This window comes from Erinaceus europaeus, chromosome 4 (assembly GCF_950295315.1).
Source record: "Erinaceus europaeus chromosome 4, mEriEur2.1, whole genome shotgun sequence".
Lineage (NCBI taxonomy): Eukaryota > Metazoa > Chordata > Mammalia > Eulipotyphla > Erinaceidae > Erinaceus > Erinaceus europaeus.
The window spans coordinates 121,690,145-121,708,819 of record NC_080165.1 but is presented as its reverse complement, the minus strand read 5'-3'; positions in this window follow the sequence as shown (position 1 = coordinate 121,708,819).

Genomic DNA, 18,675 nt, shown 5'->3' with positions numbered 1-18,675 from the left:
AAAAACAGCCAGAAGGCTACAAGCAATTTCTCAGAGGGGATGACAATAAGAAAGAGGGGGGTTTACATGGTCTGTCTAGGGAGATTCCAATAATTAAGCTTCTAATTTTAGTAAAGATGTCTGTACTTTCTTTATGGTAAAAGTAGAACTTTTGGACAAAATTAAACTGAATAAGCAGAGGTAATGAATATCTTAAACAATATTAAATACAGACTGCTTATTGGAAGATTTTCAAAGACTTTGGTGTCACTTATGACTCCAAAATCTGCCTCTTATTTAAGACATGAGTGTATGTTGTCAGGATAAGAGGCAATGAAGTGACTAAGCATAGTAGGACAGATATTTATAGTCAGAATTAAGTAGGTTTAGAGAACTATGATATTTGTTATGCATTGACTTTGTGGACTAAGATTCCTTCGATCAATGTAACTAAACTCAATGAGCTTAGGATCTTTGGTTTTTTATTCACCGTTGAATCCCCTATCCCAGCAACTGGTTTCTAGAAGAAACATAGTAAATTCAACTACACAAAATCTCCTATTAAAATTTCTATAGTGTAGCATTAAGACACCCGTTAATTTTCTTTTGATTTTTTCTTTTTTCACATTTTTATTATCTTTATTAATTGAATAAAGACAGCCAGAAATTGAGAGGGAAGGGGGTGAAAAAGAGGGACAGAGACAGAGAAACACCTGCAGCACTGCTTCACCACAAGCAAAGCTTCCCCCCTGCAGGTGGGGACCTGGGGCTTGAACCAGAGTTCTTGTGAAATGTAGTATGTGCACTCAACCAGGTGCACCACCACCTGGCCTCAATTTTTTTCTAAATAAATAAATAAATGCATACATAAATATAAAGACAAATGGTTATCAGGCAAGCCAGGTGAGATCCCTTGCCATTTCTCTATATTCTTTTGAGGTCTTGTCCAAGAACCTCTTCAAAGGATGCACATAATAAAATCTTGCACATTTCCAAGTGAATTTTTCTGGTTATTTTTGTTTGTTTGTTTGTTTTTTCTAGGTTTCCACTAGAAGCCATGATTACTTCAGGTAAGGTCCCGAGGTAAATGCAAGTATCTAAGATGACTTTTTGCATATGTAAATAATAAGATGACTCTTGTCAGTAATGTTTGAGCTGCCTGGAGCTATATCTCATCCCCCTCTTCCATACTCCAAGCAAGGGGACTCTATATTAAATGGGGACATATTAAGCCAGTGGAATCCTGCCTTGGGAATTTTATGTAGGACATAGAAGAGTCAACTGTTAGTAATGGAGGCAGACATTAATAATTTATTCAACAATCCTTCCTTGTGATTCTACTATTTCCCAAACATTCTTCTAGATGATAAGAATATAACCAGTGAATAAAAAGAAACAATTTCCTGTCCTCTGGCTACTCTATATTCTGGTAGGAAAAAAAAAAAAGACAGAAAAATAGTATATATAATTGATTTAAAGACATATCATTTGATCATATTTTTTAGGTTTCTAAAAATGGAACGCATATATTATTCACAGGCAGCTTACAACCATAGTTGCCCAAGCAGTACATGTAAAGTCATTTTTCTTTTATTTTTATTTATTTATTATTGGTAGAGACAGAGATAATTTGAGAGGGGAGGAAGAGAGGGAAAGAACTAGACACCTGCAGTCCTGCTTCACCACTTGTGAAGTTTTCCCCCTGCAGGTGGGGACCTGTCATTTTTGCCAGATTAGCTTCACAGGTGGGAAACAGAGATGACCAGAGACTCATGGCTGAGCTGAGAACGGGGATGCGGTTCAACAAACTAATCTAATCTAATCACAACCCAATTCTGTTCTCCATCTCTCTCCTCCTGCAGAAGAATCAGGAACAAAGGAAAGATATGTACTATAGGGGGCGGGGAGAAGAAAGAAGTGCGAACCAGCGATGACTAAACCAAATGTCCCAGAGAGGCGGGGGCGGGGGCGGGGGGGGGGGGGCGGGGGGGGGGGGGGAGACCAAACCAATATCCTGGAGGCAGAGGGTGCCCAGCCAACAGTGGACGTGCAAACAGAACACATAGCAAGCAACACAAGCGAACCCAATGTGATGATAAAATCAGAAGGCTTCACAAGCAGAATCCAGAAGCATACCAACAGGGACCAGGGTCTTGAACCCAAGTCCTTGCACAGTATAATGAGGTATATGCATTGTTGGTACTATATATGTGGATTTGGAATACTGTATCTTCAGAAGGTGATATTCTTAGAAAGCTAAAGAAGAAAAGTTAGTGTAGAAATAGCTAGGTGTAGAAACAGGACAATGAGACATAAATTTGATATTAGAGAAGCAAGAAGTGTCATCTGGAAAAATAACTATAATTTCTTTTTTAATTTTATGGGTCTTAGGTAAGATATTCGCAAGTCTATGAAGCCATGTCACATTTTATTAATGATAGTCTATGGGAGAAAATTTTGACACTGAGTACAGGTTGAAGAATACATTGAAATATTAAATTCTTTATGTAAAGATGTCTTATGTATAATTGGTTTATTTTGCTTATGGTTTACTATTTTGTGTGAAGGATGTATAGTTCCTTAATATATGTATGAATGATATATTCATATGGATGATATATCATGCCTAAATAAGTCTCAGAAAACCCTTTCTTGAGTATGAAATTAAAAAAAAATCCTAAGTGATAAGAAAGATTATGTGAATTTTGTTAGAGTTTCTCTTTCTTGATGGGTATATAAAATAATGGCACATGTTTCAACTGATAGCATCTTGGAGCTGCTGAAACTTGGTCGTTATATAATGTCATCACTAACTGCCACAAAGAAAAAGAAGACAGATAAGGGGATAAAGAGCAATGGAGAGATTATGCTATTTTGGGATGTGGTTTTCAAGAAAACATTTGAGCAGAAATCAGAAAGAAGTGAGAAAGTGAGTCATGAAGTTATCTAGGGGAAGTCTTTTTCAAATGGAGGGAGCTAGAAAAGCAAGGCTTCTGTAGAAAGAGTATTGAGAAATGTTTAGAAATAGAAAGAAAAAAAACTTTTATATATGGAGTATAGTGAGTAAAAGACAATGAAGTCAGAGTGGTCTAGTAGGTTGCATGGAAGAACTAAAAAAGACCATAGAAAAGATCTTGGATTTGATTTCAGGAATGGTGTAAATTCCTGAGGTATTTTAAACTATAGTTAATGCACGGGGTATAAATCAGGGCCAACTTAAAAAAATCATTGCAGGGGGTGCCAGGCAGTGGCACACCTGGTTGAGTGTACACATTATGATGCACAAGGACCCAGATTCAAGCCCCTGGTCCCCAACTGCAGGGGGAAAGCTTCACAAGTGGTGAAGCAGGGCTACAGATATCTCTTTTTTCTCTCTACCTATCTCCCCCATCCTTTTCACTATCTTGCTGCCAAATTTTCAAATTCTCTATCAATAAATAAATGGATAAAACCTTTTTATAAAGATAATTCCAGTGATCCATGGAAGATATAGTCAATAGCTTATAATTGAATAATAATAATGGAACAGTGATGAGTTTTTAAATAAATTTAGTAGTCAGAATCTAAGAATTTACTGATAACTTATATATGAGCATGTGAAAGAAAAACATCAGGTATAAGCTAAAGGTCTTTTGACCTGAATACATCATTCACTGTTACGACTTACTGAAATAGGACTGTAAAAGAATTCAGATCTATGAAGGGTGTCAGAGAAGATTAGCTGATTAAAAGTTTGATTGTTAGATCCGCTAAATTTGAGGATATAAGAAGAAAGTTACTTGTACAGTTATAAATCTATAAGAAGTTTTAGTTGGGGGCTGGGTGGTGACGCAGAGGGTTAAGTGCATATGGTGCAAAACGCAAGGACCAGCATAAGGATTCCAGTTTGAGTCCCTGGCTCCCCACCTGCAAGGGGGTCACTTTACAGGTGGGTAAAGCAGATCTGCAGGTGTCTTTCTCTCCCCTTCTCTATCTTCCCTTCCTCTCTAGATTTCTCTCTGTCCTACCCAACAACAATGACAGCAATAACAACAAGGGCAACAATAGGGGAAAATTAGCCTCCAGAACCAGTGGATTCGCAATGCAGGTACCGAATCCTAGCCATAACCTTGGAGGCAGGAAAAAAAAAAAAAGTATTAGTTACAGAATGGTCATGGCTGTGGAACTACATTTAGGTATCATCAAGTATGGGTAGCACTTCAAATTCTCAACTAGAATGAGATCACCCTGGGAGTGAATAAAGACAAGCATCAAGCTTATTTATGTGGAAAGTCAGAAGGATTTAGAAGTCAAAGGAAGATAGGGCACCAAAGTAAAAACCCTGTGGTGAGGGGGAGGGTGGACATGAGGCTTCCTGGCCGGTGTGGGGTGGGGGTGGGGGGGGGTGGGATGGGACACAGTCTTTTGGTGGTGGGAATGGTGTTTATGTACACTCCTAGTAAAGTGTAGTCATATAAATCACTAGTTAATTAATATGAGGGGGAAATTTAATTGTATGTCTCCAAGTTTTTAAAAAACAGACTGAGTCTGTTTAATATATAGGCTGTGTATTTGATATGCGGACTCTCTCAAAAGCCTAGACCAAGTAGATCAGAAGCAACCAGTGGCACAGCTATATAAGATACTAGGTACTATACAGCAAACCCTAAAAAAAGGACTTTTCAAAGTTAACCCAATTACCATATAATGTGATGATAACATTAACTATCCATTGTCTTTTTTTTAATATTTATTTTATTTATTTATTCCCTTTTGTTGCCCTTGTTGTTTTATTGTTGTAGTTATTATTGTTATTGTCATTGTTGGATAGGACAGAGAGAAATGGAGAGAGGAGGGGAAGACAGAGAGGAGGAGAGAAAGATAGACACCTGCAGACCTGCTTCACCGCCTGTGAAGGGACTCCCCTGCAGGTGGGGAGCCGGGGTTCGAACCGGGATCCTTATGCCGGTCCTTATGCTTGGCGCCACCTGCGCTTAACCCGCTGCGCTACAGCCCGACTCCCTCCATTGTCTTTTTGAACCCTAAGACGGCAGGACACTCACATCTGCATTAGAGAGCCTATATTTCCCCCAGTCCTGGAACCTTAAGATAGGGCCCACTTTCCCGCATGCCTCTCCCAATCCATATCAAATAATATTGCATCTGCCGATCGCAACCTAATCAACGCAACGATTGCCACCTCAACATGCTTCAGCTCAGACTGTGTCCAGAGACTTCACGTGTGGAATGACAACCCTTCAGCTTCATTACTCAGGTGAGACCTTTCCTTTCATAGTATTCTCTAATTCCATCCCAGGTGGATCACTTTCTAACAAAGTCCCAAAACCTAGATATAGACCAGTTTCTGTGAGAGAGAGCATATGTTCACACATATCCATAAACTAGTGCAAATTATATACCTGAAAGCAGAAGTACACTAGAGTTTGCAGTGAGTACCTCCCTAACACTTCCTCTCCACTATTCCAACCTTTTGGTCCATTATTGCTCAACAATTTGTTTGGCTTTGTATGTTAACTCTCTTTTCAGCCACCAGGTTCCAGATGCCATCAGGATGCCGGCCAGGCTTCCCTGGACTGAAGACCCCACCAATATGTCCTGGAGCTCCACTTCCCCAGAGACCCACCCTACTAGGGAAAGAGAGAGGCAGACTGGGAGTATGGACTGACCAGTCAATGCCCATGTTCAGCGGGGAAGCAATTACAGAAGCCAGACCTTCCACCTTCTGCAACCCACAAGGACCCTGGGTCCATGCTCCCAGAGGGACAGAGAATGGGAAAGCTATCAGGGGAGGGGGTGGGATATGGAGATTGGGTGGTGGGAACTGTGTGGAGTTGTACCTCTCCTACCCTATGGTTTTGTTAATTAATCCTTTCTTAAATAAAAAATAAATAAAAAAAAGTCAAAGGAAGAAAAGCATTTTAAGAAGACAAGACTAATTAACTGTGTCAAGTGTTGCTAAGAGGTCATTTAAAAAGATACTCAAGGGGGGGGCGGGTGGTAGGTAGTGCAGAGGGTTAAGCGCACACAGCGCAAAGTGCAAGGACAGTCACCAATGATACCTATTTGAGCCCCCGGCTCCCCACCTGCAGAGGGGTCGCTTCACAAGCAGTGAAGCAGGTCTGCAGGTGTCTGTCTTTCTTTTCAGTCCCCAGTGCTACCACAAACCAGAGCTGAATAGTGCTCTGGGAAAAAAAAAAAAAAAAAAAAACACCATCAAGCAATAAGGAAATCATAAATGACGGGGGTAAATTACAAATATGTGAAGAGATCAATGATGAAAGGTAAAATAAAATGAGATGGAAGAAAAAGAGAGCTTATCTGACTTTGAGAGCAGAGAAATGATTCAGAGTCTGAAAGGGGGTTTAAGGTCAAGAAATTTTCTTTTTTCTTTTTAATCTTGGGTTCATGGGACTCAGCACCACATTGCGGTAAATGATTCATATTTGGATCTTTGGGAGAGAATGACATAAAGGTAAGCAAAAGGGATGGCAATTCCATCTGTCAAGGAGAATATGTAGAAGTGTTTTATATAAGAGTCTAATCAGTTCAGATAAACTATCAGTAAATGACAGGCTAAGACTCAGATGATGCTGGAAGACAATTCATGGGCCTCTTATCGGGGTGTTTGTTTGTTTGTTTTTTGGTATCATGCACTGTTTATTTGTATAGGTCATCGTCATCCTTTTTCTTGGTTGTTTTTTTTTTTGCCTCCAGGGTTATTGCTGGGGCTCGGTGCCTACACTATGAATTCACTGCTCCTGGAGGGCATCTTTTCCCATTTTTGTTGCCCTTGTTATTATTATTATTGTTGTTGTCATTGCTGTTGTTAGGCAGGACAGAGAGAAATCGAAAAAGGAGGGGAATACAGAGGGGGGAGAGAAAGATAGACACCTGCAGAACTGCTTCACCCCTTGTGGAGGAGGGGAGTCGGGGGCTCGAACACGGATCCTTAAGATCCTTACGCTGGTCAATGGGTTTCACACCATGTGCTCTTAACCTGCTGCTCTACCACCTAGCCCTCACCCCCCTCTTATAGTTTTGTACATATTTCAGAAAGAGACATTAGTTCTTTGGTTTCTACATGTCTTTTTAACAATAGCTATGTAGTCTATTAGTATAATGAATTATCTTGTACAAAGCAGATATTATTCACCCTAGAACAAAAAGTAAGACTATATACTGTCTATTATAAGAGATATGTGTCCCAACTATTGAGATTCTCCTCTTATGCACAACTTATAACATGGATATCTATTTTTTTAATGGAACAAAAAATGCAGAGAGTGTGAGAGATAGAGAGAGACTAAGACCACAGCACTAAAGTTTCTTTCAATGAGGCACAAGCTGGGCTTGAGCCCGGATTATTAACATGGCAAAAAAGCACACTGTCCAAGTAAGCTATTTAGCTTATCTGTGAGGGACACTGAATTGAAAGTAAATATGCAAGTGCTCATATTGCTTGCTAAACTGTAAGAAATAAAGATCTTTGTTTCTTCGTTGTGTCTTCTGCCAGGATTCATGATGGCCATGCTAAATAAAGGTGTTACCTTCAAAAAAGATAGCATCTAATATCATCCATGGGGACTAGGGAGTGAGCATAGTGACTATACAGAAAACTTTCATGCCTGAGACTTCAAAATCTCAGGTTCAATCCCTGGCACCACCACAAGCCAGAACTGAGAAGTATCCTGGTCTCCCCCCCTCCCTCACTCTCTCTCTCTCTCTGTTTACATAGATATAGATATATGTATCTCTCATTACAATAAATAAAAGAAAATACATTTTTAAAAAATAATCCATGATCCTTGTTATATGTTAGTAGCAAATTTTGGTAGTAGAACAATGAACATGTTCTTTACTGTTTCATACAAAAAGCAAACCATAAACTGAGAACAAAAATAGGGATGATACTTAAGAGTCTAAAAGACAGAACGTAAAATCTTGGCCGCACCATCAAGGTAAGAGTGAATCTGAAATTAAAATGATCGGGGGGGGGGGGGGAGAATACAGGTCCAAAAAAAAAATAAAATGAAACAAAAATCCTAAAGTAAAATCAAAGCCCAATTTAATTCAGTCCTAATCTGGCAGTGCCCCCATGTGTCTGATGGAAGCAAATGTAAATCATCTCTGAAAGAACATAACTTCACCATGAATCTCAGATTATTTCCATACACACACACAAAAAAAATTTGCAAATACAATGTTTAACATACAACAAGTGTCAAAGACCATAATAGGTAAATGAAACTCTATGACTGAAAACCAACAGAAACAACAAACAACATAAATGGATACAAAGAGTTTAGACATTAGGATTATTAAACATAAAAATGATGGCTGTTTAAAGAAACAAAAAGCATAGCTGGTATCTATAAAAAGAGAAAAATTATTAGTAATATTATAGATTCAAAAAAGAACCAAAAAGAATTTCTAAAAACAAAAACAAATCTAAAACTAAGTAGATACCTATCTCATCATATATATATATATATATGACTGAGTTAATATATATATGTTTATATATAAATTAACTCAATCTGAACTATAGACATGGACCTTAAAATTGAGTGTATAATGGTTTTTTTTATGTCACAGAAAATAATAAGGAAAAAATAGATTTTTTTTTTTTTACCAGACTACTGCTCAGCTCTAGTTTGGTGGTACAGGGGCACCTCAGTCATAAGAGTCTCTTTGCAAAACAATTATGCTATCTACCACCACCCTCAATTTTTTTTAAAAAAGGGCTCTCAAAGCATTGTTAAAGAAATAAGCTGCAAACAGGAAAAATGTTTGCGAAACACTGAAACTATTGGCAGATGTGACCACCAAATAATTACAAGTAATAACAAAAAGATAAGTTTATCTTTTAAAGTAAAAAAAAAAAAAAAAAAAAACATGAGGAAAGAAAATAGGTAACAAAAAAGGGAGCAAGAGAAATGTATAATTGAGGAATAAAGAACGGGAAGGCTATCAGGAGAGAGGATGGGATATGGAGATCTGGTGGTGGGAATTGTGTGGAGTTGTACTCCTCCTATCCTATAGTTTTGTTAATGTCTCCTTTTTTAAAATAAATAAATAAATAAGAAACGAAAAAGGGAGCAAGAGAAATGCATGATTGATAACAATTAAGTCTAAGTGCCTGTAGCAGAACTGGATGATGGCTTAGAGGAGGGTGAAATGCCCTGGCACTTACCTTGTGAAAATGTAGAAATGTACCCTAGAAGAATAATCCTATAATTCAATAGACCCACAGTAAAATGATACTGACATTGGAACAAGAAATCTAGATCCAGAAAAAAAAAAAAAGTGTCTAATGCCAAAGGAAACATGTCAATAGAAAGACATGGAACAACAACAATAACTGCAACAATAAAAAATAAGGGCAATAAAAGAGAACAAATAAATATTTTTTTAAAACTAAAGACATGGAGATTATAAATATGTCAGCAAATAAGTTTTTCTTATTTTTGATTCTCTTAAATGATATGTAGGTAATTAAAGTGAATATAGTATATTTAAATATTTCTAATAGGCAAAACCCTACTGTTTCATTATAGTTATTAAGAAGAAAAGAATGGGAAATGGAAGTATATTGTTTTCAGGTTGATAGTTCAAGTATTATAATACTACTTGAAGGCAAATTGGTAACCCACAGATCAATCATCTAAAAAATACAAAGGAACAGATAAAAAAAAAAAAATAGTGATGGGGTCCGGCGGTGGCGCAATGGGTTAAGCGCATGTGGCGCAAAGCTCAGGGACCGGCGTGGGGATCCCGGTTCGAGCCCCCGGCTCCCCACCTGCAGGGGAGTCGCTTCACAGGCGGTGAAGTAGGTCTGTAGGTGTCTATCTTTCTCTCCCCCTTTCTGTCTTCCCCTCCTCTCTCCATTTCTCTCTGTCCTATCCAACAACAAACAACATCAACAATGGCAATAATAATAACCACAACATAACCACAATAATACAACAACAAGGGCAACAAAAGTGGAAAAAAATGGCCTCCAGGAGTGGTGGATTCATGGTGCAGGCACCGAGCCCAGCAATAACCCTGGAGGGAATAAATAAATAAATAAATAAATAAATAGTGATGACAAAACCAAATAGTAAAATTGCAAAACAAGAAAAAATACAAAGGGGGGAACCCCAGAAGTAAATAGGTCATATGCTTATAGAATAAAATCCATTGTGCTAATTGTACCAACCATAAAAGATGTAATCATTACAGCCATTTCTTTTTTCTTAGTTTTTTTTTTCATACAGGATGAGAAGTAGAGAGGAAATTAACCTAAGGAAGTGATGAGTACTAATGTCAGGCATAAATGTGTAAGGCCCTGTGTCATATCAACAAAAGGAAGCTATGAGTATTATGTTCTCTAATAGTAACAAATTTAAATTAAAAATCAGAAACACAAATGAGTGGAGTTTTCAAATTATTTGAGAATTAAACAATACAAAAATAATTCATAGTCAAATAGGAGTTACAAGATAAATTAAAATATAGCTTATGCAATAAAATGTAAGTAAAACAAATAATATTTATATGATGCAATGAAAGCCATGTTTAAAGAGAAACAATTTCTCATGTTAGAAAAGGAAAGAAAATACCTCTGAAATTAATTATCTAAACTTCTCTCCCTAGAAAGCTGGAATGAGGTAAGTGTCGTAAGTCAAAAGTAATTTGTAACAAAGAAATAGCAATAATAGGGAGTTGGGCGGTAGCGCAGCAGGTTAAGTGCATGTGGCACAAGGACCCGTGTAAGGATCCCTGTTCAAGCCCCCGGATCCCCACCTGCAGGGGAGTTGCTTCACAGGTGGTGAAGCAGGTCTGCAGGTGTCTGTCTTTCCCCCTCTCTGTCTTCCTCTTCTTTCTCCATTTCTCTCTGTCCTATCTAACAAGGATGACATCAATAACAACAACAATAATAACTACAACAATAATAAAAGACACAAGGGCAACAAAAGGGAAAATAAATAATTTTTTAAATAAATAATTAAAAAAAAATAGCAATAATAGTGACCCAGGAGGCAATATAATGGTAGAGTTCTTGACTTATAAGCATAAGATTCTCAGTTCAATCACTAGTAACACCTGTGTCCACGTGCTACAATAAATTTTTAAAGGAAATAGCAATAATAAGAGATTTCATTCAATCAGAGATAAATCAAATAACAAAAAAAGCATCTAAGTAAAATAGAGCAAGACCAGAATTTCCATTGAGGGTGCAATGATATATATATAAATTATATGCTTAAATATGTAAAATTTTGCTGAAGAAACTTAAATGACATAGTGGAATTAAGAACTACATTTATAGACTCTAAAGTTAAGTGTCATTATTGTGGTAATTCTTTCCAAAATGATCTGTGGCTTTAACAAAGTCCTAGCAGACATTTCAATGGTTAAAAAAAAAAAAAAAACACCCCCACACCTATGGACATCTAATCTTTGACAAAGGGGCTCAGACTATTAAATGGGGAAACCAGAGTCTCTTCAACAAATGGTGCTGGAAAAAATGGGTTGAAACATGTAGAAGAATGAAACTGAACCACTGTATTTCACCAAATACAAAAGTAAATTCCAAGTGGATCAAGGACTTGGGTGTTAGACCACAAACTATCAGATACTTAGAGGAAAATATTGGCAGAACTCTTTTCCGCATAAATTTTAAAGACATCTTCAATGAAACAAATCCAATTACAAAGAAGACTGAGGCAAGTATAAACCTATGGGACTACATCAAATTAAAAAGCTTCTTCGCAGCAAAAGAAACCACTACCCAAAACAAGAGACCCCTCACAGAATGGGAGAAGATCTTTACATGCCATACATCAGATAAGAGTTTAATAACCAACATATATAAAGTGCTTGCCAGACTCAACAACAAGACAACAAATAACCCCATCCAAAAATGGGGGGAGGACATGGACAGAATATTCACCACAGCAGAGATCCAAAAGGCCAAGAAACACGTGAAAAAATGCTCCAAGTTTCTGATTGTCAGAGAAATGCAAATCAAGACAACAATGAGATATCACTTCACTCCTGTGAGAATGTCATACATCAGAAAAGGTAACAGCAGCAAATGCTGGAGAGGGTGTGGGGTCAAAGGAACCCTCCTACACTTCTGGTGGGAATGTCAATTGGTTCAACCTCTGTGGAGAACAGTCTGGAGAACTCTCAGAAGGCTAGAAATGGACCTACCCTATGATCCTACAATTCCCCTCCTGGGGATATATCCTAAGGAACCCAACACACCCATCCATAAAGACCTGTGTGCACATATGTTCTTAGCAGCACAATTTGTAATAGCCAAAACCTGGAAGCAACCCAGGTGTCCAACAACAGATGAGTGGCTGAGCAAATTGTGGTATATATACACAATGGAATACTACTCAGCTATAAAAAATGGTGACTTCAACCATTTTCAGCCGATCTTGGATGGACCTTGAAAAAAATCATGTTGAGTGAAATAAGTCAGAAACAGAAGGATGAATATGGGATGATCTCACTCTCAGGCCAAAGTTAAAAACAAGATCAGAAAAGAAAGCACAAGTAGAACCTGAAATGGAATTGGCGTATAGCACCAAAGTAAAAGACTCTGGGGTCGGTGGGTGGGGAAAATACAAGTCCAAGAAGGATTCAGAGGACCTAGTGGGGGTTGTGTTGTTATATGGGAAACTGGGTAATGTTATGCATGTACAAACCATTGTACTTACGGTTGAATGTAAAACATTAATTCCCCAATAAAAAAAAATAGAAAAAAAAAAAACACTTTGGTAAGCCTGTTCTAAAATATATGTAGTTACATAGGTTCTAAAATCTCCAAAATATCACTTAGAAAAATAAGAAAATTTCTCAGTTTCATTAATTTAAATAGCCAAATCACTTTTTAAAAGGATGGAATATATGTAATGATAGACATAAAGATTAACAAATCAGAGTGGAGGGTCCAGAAGTATAAATACATATTCAATTAATTCTCAAAGTTGTAGCCAAAAGTAGGAGATTGAGTATCATTTTCATGAGTGGGTGTTAGACAACTGAATATACATGTTAGAAAAAAAAATAACCTTAATCTTTACCTTACAAAAAGAAATTAACCTGGAACAAAGGAGATGAAAAATCCCAAAGTATAAAATAAAAGATTTCATAATCTGGAGATAACCAAAGAAATAGTTTACTTGACATAAAATTCACTATTCATAAAATTAAGAAGAAAGAAGAGGGAGAGTATTATGCAGAAAACAGAAATTTTACACATGTGCCAAACGTATCTACTATAAACCATTAATTCTCCCCAATAAAAAAAAAGATGTGTGGGAGTCAGGCGGTAGCACAGCGGGTTAAGCGCAGGTGGCACAAAACGCAAGGACCAGCATAAGGATCCCGGTTCAAGCCCCAGGCTCCCCACCTGCAGGGGAGTCAATTCACAGTCAGTGAAGCAGGTCTGCAGGTGTCTATCTTTCTCTCCCCCTCTCTGTCTTCCCCTCCTCTCTCCATTTCTCTCTGTCCTATCCAACACAATGACACCAGTAACTACAACAATAAAACTAGGGCAACAAACAGGAATAAATAAGTATTAAAAAGAAAAAGAAAAAAAGGATGTGTGTAAAAAAAAAGGAGGAATTGAAATTCATCAAAATTGAAAATATATTTTTTAAATATTTATTTATTCCCTTTTGTTACCCTTGTTGATTTTTATTGTTGTAGTTATTATTGATGTCATCATTGCTGGATAGGACAGAGAGAAATGGAGAGAGGAGGGGAAGACAGAGAAGGGAAGAGAAAGATAGACACACCTGCAGACCTGCTTCACCGCCTGTGAGGCAACTCCTCTGCAGGTGGGGAGCCAGAGGCTCGAACTGGGATCCTTTTGCTGGTCCTTGCGCTTTGCACCACATGAGCTTATCCTGCTGTGCTACCGCCTGACTCCCACTATCTTATGTTTAAAAAAAAATTACTAAATAAATAAAAATAAATCACTAAATTTGTTTCTAATATGTTAAGGCAATGTGAATCTCCTAAAAATAAATCCTTATCATTGATAACTATAATACACTATAAAGTAAATACTAAAAATTACTACCAGAATTCTGAAGGATAAAGAAAAGGAGACAAATTGTGGAAAAAAATCAGGAAAGTGACCAACATAGTTATAAATTTGCTGTGGTTTGGGGGTGAGCTTATTGCAGTTAATGTTCCAGTTTTGCAGCCTTACTGAGATATAGTTAGGGATGAAATAGTGTGAGAAGCAAATTCTCTGAGGTAAATCCTAGTATATTCTCAGTAAGGGAAACATGGAAATCAGCAGAAGCAAGCTAGAAAGTGAAAGGAAATCTTGTACAAAGGGAGTAAAGAATCACCTAACATTGTTTATGAGCACATAAATACACTGCCAATTCCCAGAATCATTCATGTATGGAACTGACCCAAAACAGGATAGTAAAAGTTCAAAGAAATAGACTGTAATTTGGACAAAGAAGACCAAATTCAAAGAAGGTAGAGGTTACCTTACCATCTGAATCCAAGTAGGTTAATTGTCCCCTAAATCAAAATTATTAAACATCCAGAGAATTGATAAAACCCAAAAACTATGAAGTAGATGAGTCACAGAATCCAGGATACAATCCAAAATTATTTTTCATAAAATGATAAGGAAAATATGGTCCATTTTTTGGAGAAAATATAATCAATAGACGCCAACTCAGAAAATACAGTTGTCAAAGACTATACTAGCTATTATAAGCTACTATAATAGCTAAGCAAAGATGACCACACCTGAAATGAATAAGTTAATCAATATACTAGTAGAGAAATAGGGGCCAGGTGGTGGCACACCTGGTTAAACACACTCTACAGTGCTCAAGGACCCTGGTTCCCACCTGAAAGCTTCACAAGCAGTGAAACACAACTACAGATGTCTCTCCCTTTCCCTCTCTTTCTCCGTCTTCCCTCTAAACTTTTCTTTGTCTCTATCCAACAATAAATAAATAAATAAATAATATTTAAATAAATATCAGCTGTCAGGCTCAAGAAAGAAAAGGAAGAAAAATATAGTGTAGTCATGGGCTCTTTGGAATATAACTAAAATAGGCCTACTATCTACAAAATGGAGACACCCCCACCCCCAACTCTTCATCTGCACTGCTCCAGCCTTTAGGTTCATGATTAGTCAACAATTTGTTTGGCTCTATATGTTAACATCATCTTTTTATTGCTAAATAGTACACCACTGAGTATATGCCCTATATCTTTTATCCAGTCATCAATCAGTTAAAGGGCATTTTGATTGTTTCCAAATTTTGACAATTGTGAATAACGCTGCTATGAACATCGAGATGCATATATCCTTTCAAACCAGTGTTATTATACCTTTTGAGTAAATGCCTAGGAATGAGATTGCTGTATCATAAGGTATTTTCATTTGTATTTGTTTGAGAATTTTCCATACTGTTCCTTATAAATGGCTGCGCCAATCTGTACTCTCACCAGCAGTGTAGTAGAGCTCTATTCCTCTCTCTCCACATCCTCTCCAACACCTTCTCTTGTTCTGTTGACAAATCCTATTCTAACAGGTGTGGAGTCCCCAAATACATCTTCAGTGTTAAAGTCCTGAAATGTTTCATGCTCTTTTGTATTTTATAGTTTCAGGTCTAATCCAAATCTCTGATCCATTTTGAGCTAATTCGGGTGCATGGTGTTAAATGGTGGCCTAGTTGCATTTTCCTACATGTGGTTGTCCAATTCAGCCAGCACCATTTGTTAAAGAGACTTTCCTTTCCCACTGGGCAGTTTTGGCTGCTTTGTCATTTATAATGTGCCTATATGTGTGTGGAGTTAGTTTTGGGCTCTCAATCCTGTTCCATTGATCCATATGTCCATTTTAGTATGTTGACAACATACTAAAAACACACTTTAAAATCCTGCAAACCAAAGCAGATGATACCAGAGAAAGTTTTGGATTTCAGATCTAATAGCATATAAAAACTTATTTATTTTACAGTTCTACATAAATGTGTGGTTTCACTGCTCCCAGACCAAATTTTTATTTGTTTTTATTTCATAGAAAGGTAGAAGAAGAGAAAGAGGGAGAAATACCAAAACACTTATACCATTTGGCGCCTCCATATGGTACCCAGGAACTCAAACCCAGGTCCTTGCCCACAGTAAGGTATATGTTGTAACTGGAGAGCTATGTCATTAGCCTTTTCATTTGTAATTCTTACTTTCCTTCTTTCCTTCTTCCTTCCCTTCTTCCCAAACTCCATTCCTTCCTTCCTTCCTTCCTCCTTTCCTTTCTCTCTCTCTTGTTTCTTTTTATTTTTGCCAGGTTTTCTTTGGGCTTTTGCTCTTGCACAATTCCACTGCCCTGCAGAGTAATTGTTTATTGGTTTTTTATGGGGGAGAGACAGGGAGATGAGAGACACCACAGTATTTATTTTTCTTTTTTTATTTAATTTTTCTTAATTTAAGAAAGGATTAATTAACAAAACCATAGGGTAGGAGGGGTACAACTCCACACAATTCCCACCGCCCAATCTCCATATCCCACCCCTCCCCCGATAGCTTTCCCATTCTCTATCCTTCTGGGAGCATGGACCCAGGGTCATTGTGGGTTGCAGAAGGTAGAAGGTCTGGCTTCTGTAATTGCTTCCCCGCTGAACATGGGCGTTGACTGGTAGGTCCATACTCCCAGTCTGCCTCTCTCTTTCCCTAAGTAGAGTGGGTCTCTGGGGAAGCTCCAGGACATATTGGTGGGGTCTTCAATCCAGGGAAGTCTGGCTGGCATCCTGATGACACCTGGAACCTGGTGACTGAAAAGAGAGTTAACATACAAAGCCAAACAAATTGTTGAGCAATCATGGACCCAAAGCTTGGAAAAGTGGAGAGGAAGTATTAGGGAGGTACTCACTGCAAACTCTAGTATACTTCTGCTTTCTTACTTTGGTGCCATACTCCAAACTCAGTCAATTTCTGCTTTGCGTTTCTACTTCTTTTTTTTTTTTACATGCATAACATTCCCCAGATTCCCATTTAACAATACAACCCCCACTATTTCATTCATCATTTTTCATGGACCTGTTTTCTCCCCACCCACCCACCCACCCCAGAGTCTTTTACTTTGGTGTAATACTCCAATTCCATTTCAGGTTCGACTTGTGCTTTCTTTTCTAATCTTGTTTTTCTACTTCGGCCTGAGAGTGAGATCATCCCATATTCATCCTTCTGTTTCTGACTTATTTCACTCAACATGATTTTTTCAAGGTCCATCCAAGATCGGCTGAAAACGGTGAAGTCACCATTTTTTACAGCTGAGTAGTATTCCATTGTGTATATATACCACAACTTGCTCAGCCATTCATCTGTTGTTGGACACCTGGGTTGCTTCCAGGTTTTGGCTATTACAAATTGTGCTGCCAAGAACATATGTGTACACAGATCTTTTTGGATGGATGTGTTGGGTTCCTTAGGATATATCCCCAGGAGGGGAATTTCAGGGTCATAGGGTAGGTCCATTTCTAGCCTTCTGAGAGTTCTCCAGACTGTTCTCCACAGAAGCTGGACCAATTTACATTCCCACCAGCAGTGCAGGAGGGTTCCTTTGACCCCACACCCTCTCCAGCACTTGCTGCTGTTACCTTTTCTGATGTATGACATTCTCACAGGAGTGAAGTGATATCTCATTGTTGTCTTGATTTGCATTTCTCTGACAATCAGAGACTTGGAGCATTTTTTCATGTGTCTCTTGGCCTTTTGGATCTCTTCTGTGGTGAATATTCTGTCCAAGTCCTCCCCCCATTTTTGGATGGGGTTATTTGTTGTCTTGTTGTTGAGTCTGGCAAGCTCTTTATATATGTTGGTTATTAAACTCTTATCTGATGTATGGCATGTAAAGATCTTCTCCCATTCTGTGAGGGGTCTCTTGATTTGGGTAGTGGTTTCTTTTGCTGTGAAGAAGCTTTTTAATTTGATGTAGTCCCATAGGTTTATACTTGCCTTAGTCTTCCTTGTAATTGGATTCGTTTCATTGAAAATGTCTTTAAAATTTATGCGGAAAAAAGTTCTGCCAGTATTTTCCTCTAAGTATCTGATAGTTTGTGGTCTAACATCCAAGTCCTTGATCCACTTGGAATTTACTTTTGTATTTGGTGAAATACAGTGGTTCAGTTTCATTCTTCTGCATGTTTCAACCCATTGTTTCCAACACCATTTGTTGAAGAGACTCTGCTTCCCCCATATAATAGTCTGGGCCCCTTTGTCAAAGATTAGATGTCCGTACGTGTGGGGCCTCATTTCTGGGCTCTCAATTCTATTCCACTGGTCAGTGTGTCTGTTCATGTTCCAGTACCAAGCAGTTTTGATGACAATGGCCCTATAATACAGTTTGAGATCTGGGAGTGTGATGCCTCCGGTTCTGTTCTTTTTTCTCAAGATTGTTTTGGCAATTCTAGGTCTTTTCTGGTTCCAGATAAACATTTGTAGCATTTTTTCTATTCTCCTAAAAAATGTGCTTGAGATCTTGATGGGGATAGCATTAAATTTGTAGATGGTTCTGGGTAATATATTCATTTTGATGATGTTAATTCTTCCAACCCATGAACATGGAATATCTTTCCACTTCTTTGTGTCTTTTTCAATTTCTTTGAGTAGTGACTCATAATTTTCAGTATACAAGTCTTTCACTTCTTTGGCTAG